Source organism: Rousettus aegyptiacus, unplaced genomic scaffold (assembly GCF_014176215.1).
Source record: "Rousettus aegyptiacus isolate mRouAeg1 unplaced genomic scaffold, mRouAeg1.p scaffold_m13_p_7, whole genome shotgun sequence".
Lineage (NCBI taxonomy): Eukaryota > Metazoa > Chordata > Mammalia > Chiroptera > Pteropodidae > Rousettus > Rousettus aegyptiacus.
The window spans coordinates 94,314,243-94,340,640 of record NW_023416310.1 but is presented as its reverse complement, the minus strand read 5'-3'; the positions used below and the strand labels follow the sequence as shown (position 1 = coordinate 94,340,640).

The 26,398-nt window shown below is 38.2% G+C and overlaps 1 long non-coding RNA gene and 1 pseudogene across 1 annotated transcript in view; both read right to left on the bottom strand.

The window, feature by feature from the left end:
• LOC107500863 overlaps positions 1-26,398 on the bottom strand; it is a 165,710-nt gene that overhangs the window by 70,449 nt on the left and 68,863 nt on the right. The gene's annotated exons all lie outside the window — the stretch shown is intronic.
• On the bottom strand, positions 14,053-14,171 carry LOC118605710 (annotated as a pseudogene).

Below are 26,398 nucleotides of genomic sequence, written 5' to 3'. Positions count from 1 at the left end.
ATTTCAAACAGCTATCTTCCTGCCTATAGTACGAGAATGGTGCATTTGTAACATAGCAACGTATTTTTAGAAATAGACAGGCCTCCCACCATAGGGAGAGACCAAATGCGCCCTTATTGAAGACCGTTTTTTCATCTACTTTAATGAGAATGACTGAAAAGATTGACTGCTTTGGAAATAGAATTCTGGAAGTTTAGGACATGGTAAATAAACTGTTTCAAGATTAAGAATTTTCACTGAGTATATCAGGAGGAAATAACATGCGTAGCATTTATTGAGAGACCTATATAAAAGAAAACTTAAATTTGTTATGCCTTAAAATATTTCTTTCTAAGCAGAATATTTTATTTTACATTAAATACTGGCATTCATAATTAGGTTTACCTTACTGACCAATGAGATCAAACCATCGGACATATACATATTGTTCCCAAATGTGCTCAAGTTAGGGCAATATTTTAGTGAATACTCAGCTTTCACTCAAAACAGATCCAATTCCATAGAGTAGTTAAGATAAACTCATATTTCAAGGTTTTTTTAAACTCTTAGTAACATATGAACGCACTTATAATAACAGTCCCTCTTCTGAATCTAAATCTATTGAAACATGTCTATATAGATAATTATTAAATAGAATTATTTGAGTGGCCTAAGCCAGAAGCCTGGGAGTCATCTCTCACTCCTCAGCCTTAACATGCCCTTGATCATAAGGCCCATCTATTTGACTTCTGTGGTAGACAATACTGATTGTCTACCCAAAAACTGTTTCTCATCTTCCTTCTTTCTTGATGAGGAAATTCCATTTTTGTTCAAGTACAGAGTGACCATGTGCTTCAGGAGAGACTGGGTGATCTAAGTCTAAGCAATCACAGTCTTTCCATTCCCCTTGCAAGTGACTGGTTCAGAAATGGGTGAGTCATGCAGTTCTGGCCAATCGAATAAGGAGACTACTAATAAGAAACATGTGGAGTTAAATAGTTCCCTCTCCCCTGTTCTGCCAAAGTGATTATTCTAACACATAGCAATCTATGTTGCTTCCCTAAATTCTAAACTTCACATACAGTTCTCTGTGCCAGGGCCTCAGCCTCATATCCTGATATTCCTCTGAGTGCACTGTGTCATATTAATGGAACTGCTCGTGATTTCCCAAATGTACCATGTAGCATACCCAAAGCACCTTTATGCCTGTTTATTTTCTCTGCTGAAATGGCCCTCTCCATCATTAATTCATCCTGGAAAACATTCATCCTATGAACATTCTCTCCCTATTAGAATTACTCATTGCTCATTTCATGCTATAGTATATACTGTGCACCCACTATTATAATGATCACAATCATTGTAAAAATTTATTGATGTATCTCTCTTCTCTATTTGTCTACAACTTCCTGAGGAAGACATTAAGGTTATCATTGCATTCCTAGAATCAACTATAGACCTTAGCTAGACATTCAATATATGAATATTGAAGGAAGGGAAGGGAAGGGAAGGGAAGGGAAGGGAAGGGAAGGGAAGGGAAGGGAAGGGAAGGGAAGGGAAGGGAAGGGAAGGGAAGGGAAGGAAAGGGAAGGGAAGGGAAGGGAAGGGGATCCATGAGTGAAAGCTTGCATAAAGTGAAAACTGGTTTGAGCATCTGAATGTACTGTATGGGCTGTTTTCTATGCTTATGAAATAATAATAGTAGCAGCAGTAACAACATCAACAGCTAACACTTATTGATTTGATAAGCACAATGCTAAACATTTTATAGTATTTATATCATTTAAAATTCATGACAAGCCAATGAAGAAGATACTAATATTATCGTCCTCATGTTATAGACAAAGAAACTGAGGCTAAAAGATATTCTTTTTTTCAAAGTAAGTTATTGCAGAACCAGGATTCAAACCCAGGTCTGACTCCAGTGCTTTAAACATCTATAAATAAGTTATTCTCTTATTTGTTTTACACACATGTTGTCATACCAAACAGAGGGAAAATCTGAGCCTGGGGCCTTTGGCTGGTTTTCTCTCTATTATAGACTATCTCCCTCAAAATCTCCCTTCGAGAGAACTGGAATTTCAGAAGGATCAGTCACTGAGAAGCAGTTTCGTAAACCAGAAATTTCTTCTGGTCCTCAACAGGAAATCCTCTTTTGAACCCGAGAGTTCACCAGAAGCAGCTAAGCTAATAACCTCATGAGTCTAATACCTATGCTATCTACCATTCGGGTAACTAATAATGAGTGCAGGTGAACAAGATGAATGACATGCAAGGCTGGCTAATCACTGCTAATAGCTAGAACTTTACTTTAAAAGGACCCCAGCAGTTCTGAAAGACTTCTCCAGAAAGACACGTCAGAAAGAATTCAACCTCCTTAGAGTAGGCTGGACCATTGACCCTCCACAAGGACTTCCCCCAAACCTTAGGCTTCTAATGAACCTTCTACTTGAACCCCATCCTGGGACAGAGCTTAAAGTTCTCTTTTCCCCACAACAAATGATGAGCCCTCCTCAGAGACTCTGGACCTCTTCATTCATCAATTGAGTTGAGTTGCCACTATGGACTACATACAGGTGCTATGCAGATATTATGTAGAATTAATGCAGACTTGGTTCCTATACCTAAGTTGCTGCAGTCTAAAATACACTTGTATATTTAAAAGGTAGAGAAAGTGTTATTTAAAAGTTGCCAACAGTTCTCACTCATCAGACATGAAAACACCTATGGAACTCACTTTGCAGGTTACCATAGTGGGAACTGAAGATAGTCTAATGTAATTTCATGGCTACTGTAAAAAACAAACAAAAACAAAACAAAAACCTGTAAGGTCATTACTTCCCTGAATGCAGATGCTTCAAACTGAGATACTGATTCATCTGTTTACTGAGGTAAGTTGAGTCTATTATAGAAATGTATACTTACATTGTTAAAGAAATGTGTGAATTTCTCATATGTATAGATTTTGATTAGTTTGTCCTTGATAATTTTTATTTATTCTCAGGAAATGCAAGGGTTGAAAATTAACTAGAAAAAATATATAATGAGAACTTTAGAATTCTATGGGAATTTAGAGGCAAACCAGCTTCTAGTTGGTGGGATCAATTATAGAATAATTCACAGAGAAGTTGACATTTGAGCAAGATGAGGTTTTTGACAGGTAGAGAAAAATCATGTGAGTAAAAGCATGGCAATATGCAGGCATGTATGTTCAGGTAATACTATAAGAGGTCTGCTTTGAAATGAGTGTTATATCCTTGAAAAGGAGGTGAGAAAATTTCTTTTAGGATATATTGGGTCAGTAATCTTTCATCATGCCTAAAAATGCTGCCCATTCTACAAGTCAGCTGTGGACGAGAAGCTAGCTGAAGTGGTCAGGTGCTTGGATTTTTTACTTAGCCTTATCTGGCTCTTTTCTGGATCAGCATTCTGTATAACTTGCTTAAGGTTTATAATTTCATGATATTCTCACACTATTGTCACTGTTCATGAAATTCCTCCAAACTCCAGTTATTCAATGCCTCTCTGATCTTAAAAATTCCCTCTTTATCCTCATTCTTCAAACAGAACCATAGTTTATATCTCTCTCAATGGAAATGTGAATACAATGGGACCGAGAGGGTCTTGACAAGAACAGGTGAAAGACAAGAATCCTTTTATATGGTTCTTGAGTAATAAGATTTTTTTTTTAAATATTACTTCAACTCCTATTAGCCATTGTTCACTAGTCATTTTATTTCTGTTAAAAGAATCAATGTTTCTCCCCTTGAAGTGGGTATTTGCTGCTTTGAGGCCACTCAGGAATCCCTTCCCTCTTCCTAAAAATATTTCAATTTCTGTTGGGAATTTAACTCTTTTTCATTGGGTATTATTGTGATGAAAGAGTAAATCTACAGGCCTGCCACCAACAATGAACCCCAAAGGAGTCCCTAGAGGCCATCTCTCATGGATTCTGCCTCTCATTACTCTGGCTCAGCCAAGAGACAGGTAACCAGAGCCCAGATAATCAGACACTCCCTTCCCAAACTGCTGATGGTGGCGCCCTAGCCAGAGTGCTATTTCTTCTTAGAAGACCATCCCTTTGCTTTCTATTTCCTTCTCATTTTCAAATGCAAATCTCCAAATTCCCATCAATAGTTGCTTTGTTTTGTTCTGTTTCTTAAGCATGCTAAAGGCCTTTGCACTTGCTCTTCCCTCTACCTGAAATTCTTACCCCTCCAAATCTCTGAAAATGCATGCATTGAATAGAAATGTTTTTCATTTTCCTAGGCAGTTATATAAGAATATATTCAAAGGAGTTACTGGAAGCACCAGAACAATTTCAAAGGTGATGTAATACCATCTAAAATATTAATTTATAACATTGCATTTTCTAAAAACTGGGAATATCGTATACCCAGTTTCTCTAGATGTTATTTTCCTGATCCAGTCAATAAAAAATATATATATATATATTATATATATAATATATATTATATGTGTATGTATATATATATTAATGTGTTCAAGAACTAAATTATTTTTTTTGACATATAGTATACTTTTTTTTTTCACCTAGCCAAGGTTCCATCCCACTGAACAACATGCATAATACACACAGGCTTTTCTATCACTATGTCTTAGCTCTGCTGTTTGCTTTATCCCCAAAATTTTTACCTCCTTCTTCTTTCCCTCTCTTTTCTACATATATATTTCTAGATTAATAACCACTTTTTCCACAAGTCTCTCATGACCAGCCACTCAGAGACATTTTCTTACTGAGTTCCCAACGTACTTTATGCATACTCTTTCTATAGGACTTAATACAAAGTAGGAAGTTCTATTTGTAAGTAAATTTTTTGTACCCTCCTAGACTATAAGCTTCTGACTAAGGGACCAGAGTAGGGGTCTTTGTTTTGCATCACTGAGATGCCTGACATCCAAGTATTTAATGAGTACTCTTCTATGCAAGACATTATTCTAGGTGTTTCAATTACAAAAGTAAAATAAGTAATGCTAGCTACTGTCATAACCCACATGTGAAACAAGAACGATCTAGGGAAGATAATAGTTAACATTCTTGTCTTTTAAAAATGATCTAGAAGTTACATTCAATCAAGTAGTAGAAAAATATACAACAAACTACACAAGAGAAATATTGAGAGAAAATAAGGTTGGAGGAATCATGTGTAAGAAAATAAATTCTCTGGAGGAGAAGGAGGTTTGGGTAGGCTTCACAGAGGAAGCACAGTAGTTTGCACATAATAATTCAGTATATATTGTGGAAGAAAAGGATATGCACGGATGTATTTAACACACTGTCTTATGCTGAGTTTTATGTTGGAGGGGAGACCAGTGCCTTGGAAAATGCATAGTCAAGAATGACTCTCCCCAAGTTTACATTTTGAATTTGAAATGCACTACATGATTTACACACCTGATTATTTCTGCCATTTACTTCCCAGAAATCAAGTCTAATACATGTGAAATAGACCAAAGAAGGAAAGCCATTCTGGAGCTAAAATCTACCGTGGATGATTCACTTAGTAATTGATTGGGAATTAGCTACATTTAGCTATAAAAGAATATAGAAAATCCGGCTATAAGAAACTCTTGGAACATTGGTACTGGAAAGTACAGCCATGCAGGCTACCTCTTCGACTTCGTTCTCCATGAAGACCGCAACTTGCCTTGCACCTGCAGGTAGGCAGTGATGAAGAAGTGCACTTTCTTTTGAGAATCCAGCTGTTTACTAGGCAGCCAGTGGATCTAAGGCAGGAGCTTTTTTAACCTGAAATGCCAAATGCATTTTTTTTCTAGTTAGATCTGGATCTACTCCTACCATGGTGAAGCTACCATGTTTATTTCCAACTGATCAATAGTGACACCTGCTGGCTCAGGAAGAGAGAGGCTTGTTTGTCTAAACTGACTAAACTATGGGGAATTGTGGATACAGCCATCAATCCTAAACACCAAAATAAAACAACTTCAAGACCAAGCTGATTATGTGGACATTCTCAAGATGATGACAAAAATAAATCCATATTAGGATGTAGACATTGTGGTCATGCAGAAACATGGCCCTACGCTTGTGTAACCCTTAGAGAAAAAGCAAAGATAACCTACTCTACCTGGCTCTCCTTGCCTCACCCCTGGATTAGGAGAGCACTTTCCAATCCTTGTTTCAGCTTTTAGTCTCATTCTGCTCCAATTCATCCTACCAAAGCAACTAGAATAATATGTTACATTAGGGGTCCCCCAACCCCTGGGCTGTGGACCAGTACTGGTCAGTGGCCTGTTAGGAACTGGGCCACACAGCAGGAGGTGAGCAGTGAGCCAGCAAGCGAAGCTTCATCTGTATTTGTAGCCACTCCCCAGCCCTAGCATCACCACTTCAGCTCTACCTCAGATCGTCAGGCATTAGATTCTCATGGGAACACCAGTCCCTGGTGCCAAAAAGGTAGAGGCCTGCTGTGTTACATTGCACTCATACTCCAAAGCCTGAATGTGATTTATGAGGGGAAAAGGAGGGAGCTATGTGTTACACAGTCTCACTGTAACACCCATTCATATCCAGAAGCACGACCCACGCTCATGACCAGGTTATTCTCTGACTGGCAAAGATGCAAGGGCTAAGGGTCTGAGCTGACATATTTCACAGTATAGTGCCTGTGGTAATAGGTCTGTGGGCTAGGATTCTCTCTTAGGCCCTCCAGCCCCTTGTTTCTGTTTTGCTCTCAACTTTAGCTGCTGCTTCAAGTGTCTCCTGAGGCCAGATTGCCAAGGCTATGCAAATTCCCTTCACTCCCACAGCTCTGCCTCCTCAGTCCATTATTCCCGAGACAGGGAAGCCCATGCTCTGATATTACTCTTGATGACTCCTCCTAGTTTCTATTCCAGTTGGTACCTGCTCTTAGTTATCCTAGGAAAATGATGATATCAAAGTCAAGTTAAGTAAATCCCTATTTTCAATAAGAACATGTTGGCAGGGTATACAGTTAGCCCAAAGTTATATATCTTCAATGCCCTAATGAGCATTGTGCCAAAGAGCAAGAAAGAGATATCTGGGGTGGGTAGGGGGTAACCCTTCCAGATCCACTGTAAATACATACATACAAATAATAATAAGTCATTGTTAATATTTATTGGATACTCACATGCATGAGATGTAGTACTATACATTTGACTTTTCTTACCTTATAGAAGAATTATAACAATCTAATAAGTAGGAATCATTATACCTAGGTTATAGATAAGGATACAATGTTCAGAAAATGTAAATAAGTTGTCTAAAATCACACAGCAAATACATAGTGAATCTGGGATTCCAATATAGGATATTTCTAATTCAAAACCCAGGCACTTAACCAGTTATGCTCTGTTGTATGTTTCCTGTAAGGCTGGCCCAGATCATCAATGATATCTAACTGCTTAGACTAAGGGAACAAAGGTATAGGCTCCACAAGTAACAGTCCAAAGGAACAATTTTACAAAAAGAACCAGGTGAACTGTGAAGCTCTGTACACCCAACTAATTATTATTTTAACAGAAAGAACATGGCATAAAGTTTTAGCTTTTCTATAGTTCTATAGGCAATATGGAGTGAAAGGAAAGTTCAGCATGACAGGAAGCTGGGACCAGATCATCCCAACAAACACAATGAATTCTTCATTTTGTAGCCATGTTTTCACATAAACATAGAGTAGCCAGGCTGGATTTTCCTAAACTACATCTGCCCTATGCTCCTCTTGCAATCAATCAACCTCATTCATTGAGCATCTGGTGTCACCAGCATTGCCTTAGGTCCTGAATATGTATAGTACCATAGAACTTTTATAAGACAAAAACCAAAATATTGACCACGTAAATCATTTACCTGCTTCAAATATAGAAATGATATAAAAAGGCATACATGAAGAAGTTCATTTTTATACCATCCCCATTCCCCTTGTTCCCTTTACCCGTACCATCTTATTAATAGACACCATTTCATTAACAGTTTATTTATACTTCCAGTGCCACTTTATGCAAGTACAAGAAATATAAATATATATTCTTATTTTCCCACTTATATAGAACAAAAAGTATCATATACATTGCTCTTCAAATTCATTTTTTTTCACTTAAACTTGTCCTAGAGATTTCCCCCTGTCTATCACCTATCTACTGCATAGTATTCCAAATTCTCTTTACTTTTAACCTATGTGGGCTACATACCAAAAAATAACAAAAGACTAGTATTTATTTCTAAGTGTGAGGAGTGATAACATAAACATGAGAGGACTTCAGAGAAAGGAGAGATCACAGATGGGATGGGCATCAATAAGCTATCTTGGGGAGTAAGGACGAGAAGGGACACCAGGCCATTACAAGGCAACTAAACTATCACACAGAACGGCAGGTGAATTCCTTACCCATGCCAATGAAACACTTTTTACATTTTCACAGTTAGCTTCCTCTAGTCTCCATTTAGATTCAAGCCAAGAAGCACGAACACTGTGTTAATTGGTACATTTTCTTGTAGAAAGTAATTATAGCCTGATGCTGTCAAAACAAGGCAAATTTTTAATGATGCTTTACCTAACAAAATAGAAATAAAACTATTTTGCCACAAAGAAGGATGCTGAGATTGTGTCACAAAGCCATTTTAATAACAATCATTTTAATAACAATCATAAAAACTAAGAAGACTGCTGGAAAGAATCCATTCTGGTCCCATCATGCTTACCTGGCTTTGTGGAGTGGGGGAAAATGGGAGGTGGGCGGGAGGGAGCATATGCCCTTGACTTGGGCTTCAACATTCCAGATGAAGGTACTAAAAATAAGAGTGTCTGTAGCATGTAGGATACGCAGGACTCCTGACTTTTTTCACAGATGTACACACAGACATTCTGTAAGTTGTTTGGAAGCATTCATTCATTTGTTTAACAAATGTTCACCAAGAATCTCCAATGTGCCAGGTACTGTTCTAGGTGCGGGGAACACAGCAGGTGATAAAACAGAATGAAAAACAAAGCAAAGCAGAACAAAACAAAACAAAATAGCAAAACCCTGTCCTGTGCTACTTACATTCCACTGTACAAGACAGGCAATAAATAAGACAAATAAGCAAAATAGATGTATGTCAGAAGACAATAAGCTCCATATAGAAATAGAAAGTAGAGGAATTGAATAAGGAGTGTGGGGTTCGATTTAAAATAGAAGAGCTGGAACGGGACTCAAAGAGAGGGTGGCATTTGAGCAAAGACCTGAAGGAGGTAAGGGATTAAACTCTGTGGGTTTCTAGAAAAGGAGAAAAATAGAGTAGGGCCAAAGCTGGCATTCATCCATGAAGTTTTATAAGACCAAATGGCTGTTAAAATACTGAAATACGTCTGCATTGTTTGGTATATCCACTTTCCCAAGCAGTAGATGACCAAAGGATGAACTCCCACAGCAGAGGGTAGCCAGGACTCAGCTCCGGCCCTCTGGCCAGCATGGACTCTGGCTGGTTCATACCTGAGCATGGTAGTTAAATATTTGAATATCACCTCTGGATCAAAGAAACAACAAGTACAGATGACCTAGGTGTCTGAAACAAGGAGGCAGGAAGCCCGATGGCTGGAATAGAGAGAATAAAAGAGAGGAGGAGTGGAGTGTGGAGGAAATGGCAGATGCCATAGTCTGGAAGGCCGCTGGAAGAATTGTGGTTTTTGCTCTGAGATAAGAAGCCATTGGAGGGTTTTGAACAGGGGAGGGACATGATCTTCAGCTCTGGAATGGTTAGTCTGGCTGTTGTGTTGAGAATATACTTAGGACGTGCAGGTGGAAACAGAGTCGAGTTGGGGAGGCTATTGCATTTATCCAGGCACAGCGTTACAGTGGCTATTTTTATTTCTCAGTGCTGCCATAACAAATTACTACAAACTTGGTGACTTAAAACAACAGAAATTTATTCTCTCAGAGTTCTGGAGGCTAAATTTCTGATGTCGAAGTGTCAGCAGAACCATATTTCTTCTGAAGTCCTCAGAGAAGAAGCTTTCTTTGCCTCTTCCAGCTTCTGGTAACTCCACCTGTCCCTTGGCTTATGGCAGCATCACTCTAATCTCTGCCTCCATCTTCACATGGCCATCCTCTTCCTGTGTAGTATCTCTTCGTGTCTCTATAACCAAATCTCTCTCTCCTTTCTCTTATAAAGAAACCAGTCATGAGATTTAGGGCCCACCCTAAACCTGTATGACCTAATCTTAATTTGATGATCTCTGCAAAGACCCCACCTAATAAGGTCACATTCACAGGTACTGGGTTAGGATTTAAAAATACCTTTTCAACCTATTCTAGTAGCTTAGACCATGGCAGAAGCAGTGGATGTGGGAAGATGCATTCTGACACTCAAAATATTTTGAAGACAAAGCTAATAAGATTCTCTGAAATTTTGGTGATATGGGATAAGACAGGAAAAGAGAAGTCAAATTTGATTTCAAAGTTTTTGTTCTGGGGACCTGGAAAGATAAAGTTGCTATCAAGTGATAGAAAAGAGTGAAGCTGCGGGGGTGAGGGTGGGGAGTGGGCAAGTTTAGGGTAGAAATCAGGATTTCAGCTTTGAATGTGATGAGACATCTATTAGACATCAAAGTAAAGGATGAATAGGTAGTTAGATTCTGTCTTCTAGGTTTTATATTTTCCTTATAACCTACCCACTGTGAGACATGTCAGATAGATTAATAAATATTGGACATATGTATAACTGAGTAAATCAATGACTATATGTAGGAAAAAAAACAGTTAAAATGAGAATTTTTTTAAAATATTAGGATAAATATGATACTTATTAAGAGCAGAAACTAACACTTGTATACTCTTTCCCATTAGCAAAATGCTTTTCACCTGCCTTATTTTAACTATTCCTTAAATAAATGGTCTATAAATGCTATACCTATACCTATCCTATTGTAAGCAGAGAACTAGAGAGGTTAAACCACTTAATGAAGCCCATCCTGAAAGGAAAGGAAGAATGGGACTTTGCCTCTGCCCTCTGATCCCAAATCCCAAAACCTTTTCACTACACAGAGTTCTCAAGGATGTACATTCTAATCGGGAGAGATTAGTGAACCTATTCCTACTGATACTTAGAAATTCTTCTGCCATACTCAGTATCAGAAAATTAGCTCAGGTTGTTGCAAATGGTATTCAAGTCACACTTTCTAAACTGCCAATCTTGTTCCATTTGAAATAGGTGACAAAGTTTGAAAGTAACTTTCCTAAATATGGATATTCCACGTCTTTGCTGTAAAAATGGTAGATACTCTGTGCTTCTACTCTGACATTCAGTAAAACAGTGCTGGTTTGGAGGAAGTACTTATCTACAACATAGAAATGCCTCCCTTTACTCTGAGCACATACAGCAGCGGGGAAATTGATAAATTTGAATTTTGAGTTCCACATGCCTCACCATCCCTTTGCAAAACTATAGTGAGTCACAGATATGGCAAAAGTAAAATGAAGGGTTGATACTTATTGGTCTCAAGACAGCACATACAACATGGTGGTTTCGACTGCACATGAGCTCTGAAGTCAGAGAGAATTGAGGTTCAAATCCTAAGTCTATCACATACTACCTATGTTAGCTCAGGCAATCATCATCTTTACGCCTTCATTTCCTCACTCCTAGGATGGAAATAATGCCTTCTTTACAGCATTGACGTATGGATTAAATGAGGCAGTGTACAAAAAGCACTTAATACGGTGCCTGGCATACCATAAGAGGTCAATCCAGCTGATAACTTCTATTATCATTAGGATATTGTGCATCCTTGCCCTTCAGAAAATGTGTGGTACCCATAACAGGTGGAAGCCAGATAATGCAGTTGAAAGAGTATAAAAATCAAAGCCATGATGCCTCATTTCTCTAATTTACTAATTTGTCTGTGACCTGTACTTTACTGTTGTCATGATTTACTGATCTTTAAAATGGGCATCAAAGTACTTCTTGCTTTCTTTTTTAAACACTCAGGGTTAAAAATTACTATATATTCACATGCCTTGTTTCCCTAATATTATCAATTACCCCTTCCCTTTACATCATTAGTTAGATTTAAGTCTCTTAAAAAATCTTTTATCTTTATTAGAAAAAAAAAATATGGAAGTCAGTTAACTGTGAAATGCAGCAAATTATGGCATCAGAAAAACAGGCAAAGCTGCTTCCAGTAACAAAACTTACTTATGACTAAGAACTGCTTAAGAAAGCACAGGCTATTTCCAGTAACATACAAATATAGATGCCCTGATATCACCTTAGTTTCTCCTGCATGAACAATATTGTTGCTAAGATAAAAAAAAAAAAAAAGACATTTTATTGATTGATTGGGAAGCAAAGAGAGAACACCGTAGGCAATAGATACACATAGGCTGAAATACGATTCCAGAACTGTATTGTTTGCTAAGTTGTGAGTTGAGAATCCAAGGCCCGGGTTTCCCAACAGTGGGTAACTACAAAGGAATGTGGGTGCTCCTCTCCGTTACTTAAGCAAGTCAAGTACAGTCTTTTGGCTCCTTCTGACATGGTCTGCTACTCAGAATTAGTTTTATGCTTATTACTTTGCTTTGGAGTTGATCTTGAATAAATATTTGTTGGGTGAGCAAGTGGAAATAATTCGAACAGTTCATTTGACCATGATCTGCCCTCCATTATAGCTACTCATACATGGACTGTTTTCTACCCAGCAAGCAAGGCTTACTCATGTTGGAATCTCAAATACCTTGCAGGTAGTAGGGACACAATCCATAGTCGGTTTTGTTAGATCAAATGGCTTTTAAAACTCTTTAGTATGACCCTAAGGGAAGCTGATGCCTGAGCTTCCCTTCTCCTGACACTGGTGCTTCCCTGAAGAGCCTCTCTGGACGCCCTGGTCATTGCTCACCCAGAGATTTCCAGAGTCCTGTTCTCTGCAAGAGATACACTGATAACCCAGGCAAGGTTGTTACCCTCAAGGAGCCCACTTTCTGGTGAAAATGACACACACAGAGATAAAAAAAAAAGAGAGAGAGACAGAGAAATGTGATAATGTGATAACAGAGATAAAATCAAAAGCTAGAGAACACCACTGTACCAAGGTGATTTGTTATGTAGGAAAAGTTTTATATTGAACATTTTAAAGATAAGCAGGTGAGACTCTCCCTTATAAAAGAGGTATGGCCAGCAGTCCCTGATGCAATGTATCATGACTCACCTCTTTGGGATCTAAGAAGACAATAAAAAGATGAAAACTAGTCACATTGAAGACTAACGCTTAAAGGAAGCCCATGGCTGGAATTTAGGATGAGTTTCCACTCTAAGATCAATGGAGCTGGTTGAGGAAACTCGATTAGGAAAAACTGTATCTGAACTTTACCTCTTCGAACAGCCTTTTCAATTATAGAAAGATGGCAGAAAGAACAATCCTTCCACCACTGCCTGCTTCCTGGTTCACATGTAGCCAGGAAAACATGGTTACAAGTTTTGAAGATCCCACTTTCTATATCCACTTGGAAACAACTTTCATAAAATAACTGGCTAGAATGGAGTGGTTGGAACTAGTTTTGTTACATTGTATCCTGAGATATAGTTCCTATAAAGATAGAAAAACTCGAGAAATAATGTGTGCTAGAAATTATCTGTGTTTTAAACACTGCATTAGCATCAAAGAACTAGACAGTATGTGTTGGAGAAAACGTTAGTCCCATGGAAGAGAGCCATACTACATGCATGGCTATTTGACATGAAGAACTGAACTGTAAGTTAGAAACCACCACCAGGAGAATTTAGAAGAGAATTTTATCAATACCCAAAAGGATGATGACAGGGACAAGCGAGAGCTTTATAATCTATCTATGAACAAGTACCAGGCTCCAAAATCTCTTCCTTTGCTTGAGGCTGAATAAAGAGGACCTAAAAATCCACCAAGGGCCCTACAAAAAGATTCTACAAAACAATGAAAAGCACGAATCATTCTGAAACTTGGGAAGAACAGTCTTCTAAAAATGATTAATATAGAACTCAGAAGAAAAGTTTAGAATATCACGTGACATGATTAATAAGATACTAGAAGATATGGTCTCTAATTTTTTTTTTTTAAATGCCTACAGCACCTGGTATTCCTAAGTAATCTCCCATCCAAGTACTAACCAGGCCCAACCCTGGTTAGCTTCCGAGATCAGACGAGATCAGGCACGTTCAGGGTGGCATGGCCATAGACTAGAAAACATGGTCTAAATGAAACAGGAGCAAAAAGTTGGCAGGAGAATAAGTTGAGATGAAAACAGGATGCAGTCTAAAGATAGTGAGCTGAGATGAAAAGGGAGCTGAATAATATGATCAAGAATTCAAGGGAACTAAAATTGTAATAAGATCATCAAAATCTGTATTGGAGATAGTAAAAGCAGGCTTGTCAGCAGAGAAAATTGAGTCAGTAATGTAGAAGACACACTTACAAATGCTCTCTGAGGACACTGAAGAAAAATATTAAAAATTGAAGGATGAAAAAGAAGGTAGTATGTAGGGAGAAGAAAGAAATAACAGATACCTGAGAATCAAAGGAATTCTCAAGGATCAAGCTAGAACAATTGAAGTATAAGAAATAATTGAGGGTAAAGAAAGTTTTCAGAGATGAGAAAAGAATGAATTAGGATAATAGAAAATAATGGGTAATAGTAATAACAAAGACTACTGAGCATTTACTGTGCCAGGCATTTGCATAAATTCTTCATTCATAATAATTTCATTAAGTCAAAACAACTATATAAAATTATGTTCTCCACTTTATAGATAGAGCAACTGACTCACATATTGGCTAGCTAACTTGCCCAAGAGCAAAGAAGCAAATAATGAGATTGGGACTCGATGTCAGGTAGTCTGGACCCAGAGCCGATGTCCCTAACCGCTAACCTATAACCACAAAAAGAAATCTGCATCCAGATAAATCTCCACAAACACTGGCGTTGCCCAGGTAAAGAAAAAAATCTGGCCAAAATACTCAAGCAAAAATAAAAACAATAAGAGCAAAGAAAATCTATTCATCTACAAGGAATAAAAATCAAATCTAGTGTTGCTGAAGTTTTAGGGAAACAACTATATTCTCACACAGCAAATGAGTTCATATCATGTGACCGAGGAATCATTTCTAAGATTCTAGCTTAGGAATATAACTGAAGATTTATATATATATATAAAATAGTATATATAATTATCTAGCCATCTATATGTATTTATATAACATATAAAATTTATGTAAAATTTATCACTATTACTTATAATAGCAAAACTCCAGTGATAAATGTCTAAAAATTAAGATGTAATTAAGTAAAGTATGTTTTGTATGTATAATGAAACCATTATACAGTCATTTAAATTATGTTTTGGAAGACTTTTTATAAAATGGAGATAGGTCTCTGATAAAGTGTTAAGAGGAAGAGCAAGAAATGAACCACTATATACAGTTTGATTTAAATTTTTATGATAAAAAATGTGTTAGCAGTGGTTATCTCTGGGTGATGAAATATCAGGTGTTTTTATTTACTTTTCAATTTTTCAGAATTTTATGAATTTTATATAATAATGATGCACAGTTTTAAATACAGAAGAAAAGACATAGTCTTTGCAAATGTTCAATGACAACTACCATCCTATGTAAGGAGAAGGCCAATGATGATAAATCAAGGGCCTTTGACCCAGAGGCCGAATAAAGTTTAAGCACTGGCTCTGTCCTCATTAGCTGGAAGACTTCATGCCTAGTCCTTAACCTTTACAGAGTTTCTACACCTGAAAAACAGCTTCTCCTTTTGGGAAAATAGTATCTACTATCTTTCTTACTATTATTTTTTCCAAAGAATCAAATGAAAGTGATATGAAAGCTAGTTGTAATTTGTCAGCTTTATGAATGGGAAGAACTCTATTGAGGAACTACATGTTATTATTTTAGGGATTCCAGCACCCTTTGTATGTCTTCCCTATGTTTGAAGAATTCCCTACCTTTTGAGTTTGTACCTCTCCAAGACAGACAATGGAAATTCACTTTCTAAATCTTTCTTGCAGATGGACCACAGGCAGTGACCTAGGCTTTGGCAATCAGATACTCCCGTATGAGACTCGGATTGCAAGCTAGGACATGAAGGAGGAGGCAGAGAGAGGAATTCCTTCTTTTGTAACAGATGAGGCCAGCTCCAAGAGACAGTAGAGAAGGTTTCAGGTGGGGCTCAAGGATGAAACAAGCTGCTGGAAAGTACCTGACAGTCGTAGACCGGGGAGTCCACTGCAGCAGTCACAGGTCTAATTAAGACTATTTTCCTTTCTATGTGGTCTCCATGTCTGAGAGTTACCTAACAATCTTAAATAAATAAATAATTTTTCTATTTAACATAGCTAGAGTAGATTCTGCCTTAGCCTCAGCAAATAACCTGGATTTGAGTTCTGCTCTGGCTAGTGATCAACAGAAGTCATATACTTGCTCTAAGCCTCAGTGTCTGCATACAGTATCTCATTTAATGACCACAATAACCTCATGAGATTGGGTCTGACTTCTCCCAATACCCTAGTCATACCCTTCAAAGGCAATACAAATGCTTTCTTCATTCCCAAGTTAAAAGCCTATCTCCCTACCCCTTCTGTTTGTAAGGATATGTAAATTTAGCCCATGGGGTTAAATGAATCAGAATCCTAGAATTTAGGGGCCAGGTAGGATTTTAAAGAATTTCTAGCTTACCCATTCATCTAATATATGAGAAGTCAACACTGGGAACTTGTATGTTGACATTAGAGTCCCAAACCATCCAAATAGCTGAACTTACCCTGGGTCTGCATATTGCCACAAAAGTGGAGCAAAATATGAAATTAGCCAGATGTTTTGTCTACATGTCACCTAGTTTGAGCACTTTTGATAAATTGACTGAAGTGATTAGTAGTTCATGTATTGGAGATGCTCATCCAAACATCCATTCCAGAATACAGTAGACATAACAATTTTGTGAATCATTTTCCTGAGAAAAGCTGGCCTGGCTCTTCACCTTTGTCAATCACTGTCACCTTCACTGACAAAATAATATCTTACAGTTCAAATACAATTCTGAAAGAGTCATGCTTGGCAATAAAACAAACTGTATTATCAAAATTGTTCTAAATTTGAACTTCGGCAGTTTCTTCTAAGTGAATTACTTACAAACCAGCTAGATCTAGAAAGCTTCTACTTAAATTTTTTTTTTGTATATTTATAATTACATGCTTCTCTCTGTGTTGTTGTCCTTTGTCCTGGTTAGCATTTCACGCTAAATGCCACAGAGGCTCTATCTCTTTGCGTACCTATGCTTTTATACTGTGGGCTTTTATTTTCTGGTTGAAGGCTCCCAGTCAGTGACCACGTTTTGCTTTCAGAGCATTATGTTTCTTATTTATGAGTGTAGGCTGGCACAGATGCCACTTGACACCACACACAGATGCTGAGGGCAAAGAAAGGCTTTGCAGATGAAGACCAAAAGCTGGGCACAGACTCAGAGACCCTCCACTGTCCAGCTTTAAATAGCTAGGATAGGCAATTCCCACCTGTTCCTAGAGTCATCATCTCAGAGGGTGTCTTCACCATTGCTTTGAGGCAGACATTCTGGGGCTGGGATTTAAGAGTGGACTTTCACTATCCAGTGAACTATTTGGCTCCATCATATGAGTTCTGCCACCCACAGGAGTGCCTTTGCATGCATGCATCTGCTAGTGTGTGCGTGCGCGCGCACACACAGACATACACACACCAGCACGGTCTGCTGGTCCACATGCAGACACAGTTATCTTCAATGACTCCAGCCCTGCCTTTGGCATTCTGGCTTGGCTCTCAATCCTAAGTGGCATTTGCACACTGCCCAGGGCTACAGGGCTCTCATCATCTCCTTTTACATACCAAATTGAAATCTCCTCTAAGTTTTAAAAAATCATTCACACTAAAACTTTCAGGCTGTTATCTTCTGAACTTCTTGTAACTCTTCCTCATTCGTCAATGACTTGGCCACCTGAAAAATCAGGGAATAAGACTGGAACACAAAGTACGAAAGATAGGAAAATAAAAATGCTTGCTCACATTGTAGTGAGTAACAACCACCCATAGCTTAAAATTCCCTGGATTTTTACATTTTGATGTCTTTACAATTCTCCCAATTAGTTCTGTTCATAAAAGAGATTAGATACTTAGTGAGAAATGGTGCTTTTTAGCAATTAATTAGCTTGACATTTATTGTGGTCAGGATTTTCACATTTTTTATACTGCTTAGTTGTGGGGAAAATCCATCCTGTTATTACAAATTCACTGAGTCCATCATCTTCCTTAATCTGCACATAAACTGAGCTGTATAAATTTGCATGTTTATTTGCTTCTTTCTGATGGGAGAGACTGATTCTGAAACTGAGTTCATACATGAGGAATGAAGCACAGCTCAATGCCAGCAGGCCTGGAATTTGGCTTTTTTTCCCCATGTATCCAGGACTTCAGCAAAGCTTAGATAAAACTAAAAGAATGAAGCAAGATATTGGAGCAGCTATACCAAACTGTGTAGACTCAGACCCTTGTATCAGTGTTTTTTACAATGGCCACCTATATTTGATGGGTCAAAAGTAAAATTCTCTTCCCTTCTGGCATTTCTTCAAATGACATTTGTCACCACTGAGAGGCAGTCAGGTCACTGGAGGTAATGATTTCAATTCTTTAAAGCTTTTAGTGAATCGCATTTTCATATGAAAAATGAATAGGCTGCTGTTTCTTTCTCTTGGGGACTTCACAGCAACCTCTCTCCTTTACCCCTAACTTCCCAGTGATTTTTTTTTAAAAGATAGTCTGGCTTTGACCTATTTTAGTGACTTGGATCACCTGAATTCCTGATTTAAAATATCTTCTGCCCAATTCAAACCGCCCATTTACTTTAACAGAGAAAGTTGATATTGAGGAATATTTTTGAGCAGCCAAAAGGCTAGAATGTAAATTATCTGAAGTGACATTGAGATGCAACAAAGACATGTTGGCACTGTCTGTTCTTCAATAAACCTTAGTTCTAAAGTGGTGGGAGCTATTTCATCTCCTTTTCAACAATGACCTATGCCTCTTGTTCCCTCAGTGGCCAGATGGATCCTGAACCTAACTTTAAACTGATATCAGGTACTTGAGCTCTTTCTCTAGGCTTCTGTGCTGGAGGGTTGGTTAACAGTCTATAGGTGCCTCCAGGACAGTGAGATACAGTTTGCTATGTAAGTATGATGTTCCCTTGGTCAATTTAGACTCCATTTGTTACTAAGAAGAAAGAAGTCTGAGTCACAAATCAGTAAATCAAAGTAAGCCATTCAAACTAGAGTAGAAGGAGTACATTTCTTGAAATGTTATAATAGTATCCCACGGAAGCCATGAGGAGGAATTGGACCCTATGAGACAGGCAGTCAGGGACAGGCTCTCCCCACCTCTTTTGCTCCATTCCTGCCTCCGTGCATCTCTCTTACTCATTTACTCACTTACTCAACATCAGTCTACATAGTAGGTAAGAGAGTACACTCTGGAGCTATACGTCCTGGGTTTGAATCCTAACCATTCTGTGCCTCAGTTTTCTCTTTTGTAAAGTGGTATATCATAATAGTATCTAACCCTGGTGTTGTCTTAAAAATTAAATGAGTAAAATGTTTTGTATAACACTTTGCACTATTAAGCTCCCCTTAAACTAAGCATTCTCTTCTTGTTTATAAGGACTCAAGGATGGTGACCCCTGTTCTGATTTTTATAAGCCTCTTTTCAGGTCTAAAGCCCTCTACTAATTAACTCTGCTATCCTGAGGGACAGTTCCTTATTCCCAAGGAGGTAGTCATGCCTGATCCAACTATCCATGGTTGAAGGGAGCAATGTTGAAACTGTATGAGCAGGAACTAATAATCATTGTATGACAAGTCCTGTTCTGAGCAATAATTCTCTTAATTCATAACCCTAGTGTAGTTACTATGATTAACTCCACTTGCAGTTAAAATGAGGGCCAATAAGATAAAGAAATGAGAAAATATATAAAAATATATGAGAAAATAATGGCACTAATAATGGGAGAACTAGAATTTGAGCAAAGGACCCATGGCCTGAACTAGGCTATCATAGTCTCCCTCCTCCCTCCCAGTTATGAAGTAGATTCTTGGAAATGAGGGAAAAGCAGGTTCAATAAGAAGGGGATTGCAGACAGGGAAGAATGACTAGCCTGGCTTGTTAAGAAAAACCTCGAGGGTATAAACCTTTGAAGAAGGCAGAGCCTCTGCCTATGTGAATTAACATTAAATTCTGATGTAATCTGAAACCCCAAGAAGCAGAATTATCTGACTCTAATTCTCCATGGCCTTTGAGTAAGTTGTTGGAATCACAGAGAGATTCAATATTACTGAGGCACATTGATGGAATTTGCATTTTAAGCTCTTAAATATAATTATCTATAGGCATTTGTTTAAAATTCCTCTCTCTCTTTCTCTCTCTCTCTCTCTCTCTCTCTATATATATATATATATATACACACACACATATATATATGCATGTATTTATATGGATGCATTTATATAAATGGATGCATATAATCCTAAGCATATATAGATGCCTTATGCTGCGAGTTGTGTGGGTGTATATAGTACTGTGGGAATTCTTAAATCCAAATATCAAATAAGGTTAAATATGAAAGTTTTAAGTTCCTGACTCATTTAAATTCCAGTAAAGATAAAAAATAAAATAACCCTCTAGTCACAGGGCTATAGTCTCTGATTTTCAGCTTCATTTTGGCTCTGATAAGAATAGAAATAGAGATCTTTGACTTTTTATAAAAGTGATGCTTTTCTCTTTTCCTCTCTGGATCTCTAGCCACCTTTATTTTTCCTGTCTCCAAAAAAAGAAATCTTATTATAATCCCCTTACCTAACACTTCTAACCCCCACTGGCATCAAACAAATCTACCACTTCTGAAATGCTTCTTTGTTGCAGACACAAACCTTCACTGTACACTAAGAATCACATATTGAAAAAGCACCTGCGGCTTTTCTGGTTCCCAGTGATTAACTAGAACCCCTGCAAATGAGATCCAGCCATCTCAAACCACCCCAAGAATTTAACGACTAAAAAGGATCCTTATTCAGTAAAGAGTTTTGAACTCCTTCAAATTTTATAAATTACTAAGCTCTAAGAGGGTTCATATGAATTCATTCCAAAAATATTAGACTGCCACCCACATTCAAATTGAATTTGGTGTGGAAGGAGAACATAAGATAAGTGAAACTTGTGGCTGCCCTTAAGAGTCTTAAAATTAGAAGGAGAAATGAAAGTGTGTATACAAACTGTATCTCAAGGGAGAAAGTGTTAAGAGCCAAACAGATTACTCTGTACCCTTTAACTGTCACGGCACATGTTTAAAAACTAAAAACTTTAATAGTTTAATGAAAAGACTCAAAGTAGCACTAAAAGATATCAGCAGCAATTATTGTAGCATAATGTAGGAAAAAATGTCTACCAGTGTATGGAAACACATTATAGGACCAGCACGACCATTCCTGGTCAACACTTTGGTTTCTGCCATTTGGCCACAACTGCTTACTGACTTGACCCTGTCATTTTAGATACTTAGAGGTAAAGTCCTCAGACATTCCAGTGAAGAGGCAATCTTTTTTTCATTTGTTGAACTTTGTTCTACCCTCTTTGACTCTTCTACCATCTAATTTCTTACATCAAATTATGCCCAACCCTGCCCCATGTCACAGGAGGCACTTACTTCAACATTCTGACACTGCAAAGCACTATAATGTCATATAACCTCTGTGGTAAGGAATGCTATCACATGCATTTGTATCAGCTCGGGCTCTTTTGTTGGCAATGGGTAGAGTAACTAACTACCCCAGTTTCCTCAAGACTGAGGGGTTTCCTGGGATGCAGGACTTTCAATACCAAAATGGGAAAGTCCCTCACAATAGATAGGAAAATCATTTCGAACTGATTCCATTTAAAAGAGCATTCGCTTATGTAGCAGGAAAGACAAGTAGCTTTGGGCGTGACTGGATCCGAAGGCTCGAAGATCAACAGTTTCTTTCCATCTCTTGGTTCTGTTCCCTCTCTCCGTGCTGGTTTTAATCTCAAACCTCATAAGGTAGCATATCGGCTCCAGGCCTAAAACCTCCCAGATTCAAATATAGCAAAATAAAGTGTGTGTTTGGGTGTGGGGGATGCTTCTCTCTTCTATTCCCAACAATTTGAACAAGAGTCTGGATTTACTGGTCCCAGCTAGGTCCTGCATGCATCCCTGAACCAAATCCTGAGCCAACAGGAAAGAAGTACTGGTTTGCTTAGGCCTAAGTCACATGCCCACTGATACAGCTAGTACTGGGGTCTAGCTACCCAAAACTATGGGAGGTTCCCCAAAGGAAACTCAAAAGTGTTTGGTGGGGGGGAGGGGGAGAGTAGATTCTGGGAAGCAAAAAAAATTAAAAACTATACAACAAAATTTGGTGATATCCCTGTAGCACTAGTATATGGACCAGATTAGTCAAGAGCTACTGGTTTAAGAAAGGCTTGTAGTTGTGAGAAGCTGCTAATTGGGAGAGACTGTTAACTTATGTGAGGTGGTAATACAGCCTGGCAGTCAGGGTCAGGGTGGTGCATATCGATAATTCATTAACACTGATGCTACTGATTTTAAGGTAGCTTTTCAGAGATCTTCTATTGTTTTTACTATGTTTCATAGTAAAATTCTCTGAATTCTGTTATTGCTTGTTCTTGTTCTAGGCGATAGCATTTTAGCTAAGCCATAGACCCACAGAAGGCAGAAGCTACATGGATGTCAGAGGGGGTTTGGATTTGGTTAGTTCTGGGTCAGTATCTACATTGGAGTTCATTCAAATTCCCTCATCTGTTTTTGACTGAAGTTTCAAGAATAGATGCTTGGCTTTGTCGTAAAGTCATAAAATTCATTTCATCCTGGTTTTAAAGAAAGTCAACTGGGGCCAGAAATTTAGGAACTTTTAATAAGAATAAAGTCTTGATTAAAAATAAATGATTTCAAATCATACTCTCTAGCTGGCTTCACGAATTCTCTTGGGGGGCTAAGCACTCAATTTTATGAAAAATAAAAGTAAAAACAGGTGTCAAGACTGTACCCTATCTAAACCATAGACAGGGAAAAATGAAATAATCTCTTAAAATGCCTTTGTCCTCCTGGGAATGAAACAACAGCCAAGTCTCCGAGTTCCACAGGTGGCCTATTCATCCTAAGATTTCTTGGGAATAGATAACAATTCTTATTTCTTATTATTTCAGCTTTTACATACAATGTTCTCATTCAGTTCTCACAACAAACCTGCAAGGTTGGGAGATAATCTGTCCCATTGTACAGATAGAAGAAGCTGGTGTGAAGAGTGGTTAAATAACTTGGCCAGGGTTACACAACTAGTTCACAAACTTAGGATCGCCCACCCCAAGCTGTGCTTTTTTGTGTCATGAGCACCAAGTACCATTCCCTATAAGCTGGGTAGGTTTGTAGTTCTGCTTCTCCCACACTGTACCCTGGTATGCCCACATACAGACTAATTTGTTAATTCTTCATTTACCGAATGCCAACTCTGTCCTGAAGACTCTGCTGGGTGATGGAGATACAGAGATGAATAAGGCACACTTCTGCCTGCAATGAGCTCTCTATCTAAACTAATTTACTTTCTTTATGTGTCACAAGAAGTTAAACATAAATGATTTTTGTACTGTGTATCATTTTTTTTTGCTTTGTATACTTCTATTGTAATTATTATAAATTTAGATAGCAAGCACAATAATTGTAACTATTTATTATATTCCAATAACTGTGCTAAGCACAAATTTAATTCAGCTTTTAAACCAGATGTGCAAAGCAAATAGACCTTATTCAATTTGTCTATAACTTATCTGGTCTTCCTTCCAAGGCCCCATGCTTTGGTTAAAAAGAAAAAAATAACTTTTGTTCCAATTCCCTTTAGAGCTTAATAATAATAATTTAAACAGCCTTTTAGGAACTGTTCAGGCAACAACTGGGAAGCAAGTCAAGCCTTTCTGAATAATTCCATTTTGAATGTCAAAGGTTAAATATACTCTCTGCTTCTCTGTATTTTTTTCTGAAACAAATTCAATACCTCCTTCCCCACACCCATTTCCCCTTTCTAGTCCTTCCCAAGATAGGTGTCCCATGCAACTAAGGAGAAGGCCTTGCACTCTGAAAGGCTAAAACATCAATCATTTAAAAAATATAGCTCCTGTGAAATAGACATTATCTCCCAAAGTTTTCACAGACACTCTAAGAGAGAGGTGCTATTTACAGATGAATTAGCTGAGGTACAGAGAGATTTAATGCCATGTTGAAGACCACAGAGCTGATTTGTTCTGACGTGTGCTTAATGATCTTGGCATGCTGCTTTCGGTGTGGCCAGGCCCACATTTTATAGCTGAGAAACCGAGGCTCAGTATTCTTTACTTTTGCAATGTCACAGTAATCTTAGGGCTGTCTGATTTTGGAACTTTTTTGAGAACTATGCACTTCTGCTTTCTAACGGAATGACTATCATTCTGTAACCCCAGAGTGTCTTAGTCATAAAAGAGTCAACTCAAGAACTCAAGCACCTACCTTGGTTCTTGGCAAGGCTTAGCTCTATATGTCTTGCTTTTATACCTCTTAGAGGCTGCAAGCCATACTGGAGAACAAGTAGAAAACATCACCATTGAAATTTGAGTTGGAAGATGACTCTGACAAGGTCACAAGCTTCATAGAAATGTGGGATGAGAAGCACTGTGGCCTTATTGTGAGGAGTTGCAGGGGCTGGGATTCTACTCCAGGCTCCAGACTGTATCTCTTCTTAGCTCTGTGCCCTTGGATAAGGTAACTGTGTTTCATGTCCTTCCCTCAGAAATCATGGTTGTGTACAGGGGTATTAAATGAGATAGTCTTCATAAAGTGCTGAGCCAATAGCTAGACCACAGTCAACATTCAAAATATATCACCTAAATCAGTAGTCCCTGACCTTTTACACACCAAGGACCAGTGCTCCTATGAGAATCTAACACCTGATGATCCGAGGTGGAGCTGAGGCAGTGATGCTAGTGCTAGGGAATGGCTGCAAATACAGATGAACCTATGCTAGCTCACTGGTCACTCACCTCCTGCTGAGTGGTCTGGTTCCTAACAGGCCACTGACTGGTACTGGTCTATGGCTCAGGGGTTGGGGACCCCTGATCTAAATGGAAATAAAGAGATGGAAAAGCTGGGAAAGAGCAGGAACAGCCAGGAGACTTGCTGAATTTAGACTCAATGCCTAGAAAAAGCTGGGAGACCTGAGAAGTTATTTCCATAATTCTGATATTTTTATGGCTTTATGTTTATCTTTCCCCAGCCCTGTTAACTCTGCATCTCTGTTAACATTGACCTTTCAATAAAAATAGCCAAAATGTGTTAGGTGCCCTATATGTGCCAAGCACTGTGTGTGCTAAATATAAATTATGTTAATCTTCTAAACATTTCTGTTCAGCAGGCATTATTTGATCCCTATTTTACAGAACAGGAAACAGAAGCACAGTAACATTGAGCAGGGGTGGACCAGGATTTGAACTCAGCTGGATATTTCCTGAGTCTTTGCTCTTAACCATTTGATATCTGTTGATGCTGCTGGTGCGGACAACCATTACCAGCATCATCACCCTCCTGATCATCATCCTTATCATCATCACACCTAAGTTCTACTGAGCTGATCACTCACAGCTTCTCAGGATTGTTTTTAAAGCCTTACATGTATTAAATTGCTTAATTCATGCAGTCTTATAAAATGTATATACTTAGCATCTCCATTTTACAAACAGAGAAATGAAGAGCTTTATTCAAAGTCAGGCTATTGGTGAATGGTACAGTTACAGTTTAGATCCAGGAAGTCTGGCTCCAAAGCCCATCAACTCAATTCTTTGCCAGTATAACACCTCATGATGGATTCATGTGCTGCCATTTAAAAAAAATTCATAGTTTCTGTTTTGAGCCTCACCATCTTCCTTTTAAGTAGAAAATATTTTTCTCATTTAATAGAGGAGGAAGTTGAGGTTCAGGGATATGATGTGTCAAAGGTCACCAATTGGTCAGTAGCAAAGCCAAGACTAAGCCAGGTCTGTCTGAGTTCAAGTCCAGCACTCTTGCTATCATACCACAACTGCCAGTAACTGCCTTAACCCCACTCCATCACACTCTTCTTCTCCCCAGTCCACGGACACCTTATATACCCTTGTAACCCTTTTTTTATTCAAAATATCTCAAGTATGATCTGATTCTAACCTCACCCTAGTCTTTAACTATAAATCAATCTGAAAAACCAATTCATGTGAAGATGTTAAATGTTAACCTACCCAGAAAAACAAAAACGAAAACAAAAACAGAACTTAATATGGTATTTAAGTTGAAAAAA